This window comes from Solanum stenotomum, chromosome 3, assembly GCF_019186545.1.
Source record: "Solanum stenotomum isolate F172 chromosome 3, ASM1918654v1, whole genome shotgun sequence".
In the NCBI taxonomy this organism is placed as follows: Eukaryota; Viridiplantae; Streptophyta; class Magnoliopsida; order Solanales; family Solanaceae; genus Solanum; species Solanum stenotomum.
This window is the reverse complement of record NC_064284.1, coordinates 22,703,872-22,707,394: the sequence shown is the minus strand read 5'-3', so window position 1 is coordinate 22,707,394 and position 3,523 is coordinate 22,703,872.

Genomic DNA, 3,523 nt, shown 5'->3' with positions numbered 1-3,523 from the left:
CTCAAGACTCGATGATACTAGTCATCTCTAGACTGCTCGACTCATAAGGTTCATACGAAATTGAGGGAATGAACTACTCAACTTAAGGGCACAATGATACTTCTCATCTCAAGACTGCTAGACTCATAGGGTTCATGCGAGATTATGGGCATGAACTACTCAACTCAAGGACCTCATGGGTAACATGTAATAGTTCCATGATTAGGAATATAATCTCAAAAGGGTTAGAAACTCAATACTCAAGACTTAGAACTTGAAGATATTACTCCTCTCAAAGATACTCAATTTATGAACTTCATGCAGAATTTATGGGAATTAACGACTCGAATTGAGGGTCTAAATAACAATATGAAACTCATGTATACAACTCTTCTCATTCTCATACTTGCTTTCTCAAAACTTAGTTCAAATCGATGGTTGATCTCAAAGGATTCACAATTGAACTCAAAAGCTTTCTTGAACTCTACTCTTAACTCTTTCTTGAATGTGAATTATGAATTCAAGAGTTATGGTTCATGATATGAAGGATCTCGTGATGATAAAGTAGATGTAACACCTCAGAAAATTTTTGAGCTAAGACTTGAACCATCCTTCGTTGTGAGTAGGATTTTACCGAGGAATTAAAATTTCTTAGTGTTAAGTTCACTAGATGTAGCACCTTAAGTTCCAAAATTAATTAAATTGGAAATAGCAAAATTTGAAATTTTACAAGTTAAGCTAAGTATGAGTTTTGGGTTGACTTCCAACGACCATAAATCCTAGCTCAGGATGATTTAGGTGTGATACCAGATACCGTAGGAAATATCTTTGAATTATCTTTCCAACGCCACCGAGTTTGCTAAGTTTCGAGTTCGGATGAGTGAGATATGACCTTTTGAAGTTAGGTTGTCCAGTTAAGGAAAGTTAGCCGAAAATAGTGAGGGGTATTTTGGTCTTTTCCTTACCCAATCAGATTTAATTCATTTTTAGTAATATTTTAGAGTCTAATCCTATTAGGTTCAGTTTTATAATCCTAAAATTAGTCTAGGGTTTTAGTTGAGAGTTCAAGAAGAGAAAAGAGGAGAAAAGAGGAGAGGACCAAGCGTTCGTCGAGATTCTTGCGTGTTGTAGCGGATTTTCGCCATGAGTTTGATACCTAAGAGGTATGTAAGCTTCCATAGTGTTGGGTTTGTCCACCCACACGCCAAACATATTATTTTCAGCGAAGTTTCATTCTCAAAAAGTTGAAGGATTTAAGTTTTTGATAGGTGTTCTTGAAGTTCTTTCTAAATCTTGTTGTGTTGGATTTTTTATGATTTTTCTTGAGATCAAAGTGAGTGTTTTAAGGGCTGTATTGAGTAGATTAGAGTGTACTTATGTTAAGTAATCAAATCCAAGTGATTGGGGAAGAAACCATTCGATTCTAGGCGAAATAGGGTGAGAAAACGAGCAAAGAAATTCATCGAATTTTCTGGGTTGGGTCCTGGCGCAATGCGCCAGCCAGAGCGCCCCAGATCCTCCTCTGAAGTTTAGGGGCTGGTGCCCCGTGCCACCCATAGCACCAGGGTCGCCTGCCCCATCCAGTTTGTCGTCAGTTCCCCCGTTTGAGTTTGTTTAAAGTGCACCTTCACTCCTTTTCGATTCTAACTACTCTAAGCTACTTCTAAACACCTAAAATAATTCCTAACATGATCATAACCTTGAATTCATAATTCAAATTCAAGGTAGAGTTAAGAGTTAAGTTTAGAAAATTCTTTCGAACATTCTAAGAAAGTCCCTTTGAGAAGTCTTCTACAATTTCTAGTAATTTGTTTCAAGACTCGAGTAAGTGAGCATGAAAGTGAGGAGAATGTATTCATAAGTCTACTTTTTCATCACGAGATCCTTTATATCATGAACCATAACTTTTGAATTCATAATTCACATTCAAAAGAGAGATAAAAGTAGAGTTCAAGAAAGTCTTTGAGTTCAATTGTGAATCCTTTGAAATCAACTATCGATTTGAACTAAGTTTTGATGAAGCAAGTCGGAAAATGAAAAGAGTCGTATACATGAGTTCCATATTGTTTTGTTGATCATCGAGTCGAGTTGTTTCATGCCCATAACTCCGCATGAACATCGTAAGTTGAGTATCCTTTAGAGAAGTGGTATCTTCAAGTTCTAAGCTTTTAAGTGTTGAGTTCCTAATCCCTTTTGGGAAGCACCTTTGAGTGCTTGAGTTGAATATTTCATGCTCATAATTCCGCATGAATATTATAAGTTGAACAGTCTTGAGATGAGAAGTATCTTTGAGTCATTGAGTTGAGTAATTCATGCTCATAAATTTCGCATGAACCCTCTGAGTTGAGATTCTTGAAGTGAGTAGTATTATTGTAGTTCTGGAGTTCTAAGTATTGAGTTCGATCTATGGTTATTAAAAACCTTGCATTGAGTCGTTCATGTCCATAATTTGGCATAAACTATATTTTAAGAAGTCTTTTACAAATGTTTAAACTTTGTTTTAAGACTTAAGCTTTGAAGTTGAGTAAAGAGTAAAAGTAAAGTTCATTTTCTTTAAAATGATATATGGGAATTAAGTATTCCCAAGAGTAAATGTTTTCACATTTAAGATGAGAGGAAACTGAGATTTTCAAAAGAGTTTTGAGCAAAAAAAGGGAACATCGATTCCAAGAGAACTTTTAAGCTAAGTTTGAGTAATTATCTCAAATCAGAGAAGAAGTATGTTTTAAACATAAAGAGCTAGTATTATATTTTGGGAATATTATTAAGCACCGATTTGGGGATGCGAGTTTCCTATTAACTCAAGTCTCCATGAAAACATTGTAGCCATCATGGGTAGAAAAGGGTCATACTTTTTAGATGAATCTTTTTCGCATAGACTAGTGGATCCACTAAGTTAAGTTAGGTCCTATACTGATGGCAAAGTATATGATGGTCCTTGACAGCATGAGGTAAAGTGTTGTATCATCACTATATCTCTTAAGTGATGGTTGTCGGTTAGAGAAACTCCCATAGAAACTATATTACTTTATTATATAAGTAAAGTTGAGTTTGTTATTGCATTTTCTTTAACAAACTAAGTTGTTTTTACTGTTTTATAAAGCTTTCCATACATTGCATGTGTATTGTTGCTTTATATTGAGTTGAGTACCTAGAGTCGAATATCATATCTTTGAGTTGAGTATCTAATCTCTGAGTTGAGTATCTTATCTTTGAGTACTTCTGAGTTGAGTAAGTTTGAGTAGTTTTGAGTATCCTTGAGTATTCCTTGAATTGAGTAAGTTTGAGAAGAGGTAAGTATGTTTCCCTTTTTATCAAGTTTCAAGCTTATGTTTATGTTTTAGAATTCCTCTTACATGCTCGTACATTCCACGTACTGAGCCATTTGTCCTGCATCTTCTTATGATGCAGACACAGGTATTCAGGATCATCAACTGGAGCTTCGTTGATACATCCGGAAGTTCGAGTTAGCTATGGTGAGCCTCCTTGTTTCTGGAGGATTTCATTTACTTTTCAGTTTAGTCAGGATGTCGTGGGTCTTGTC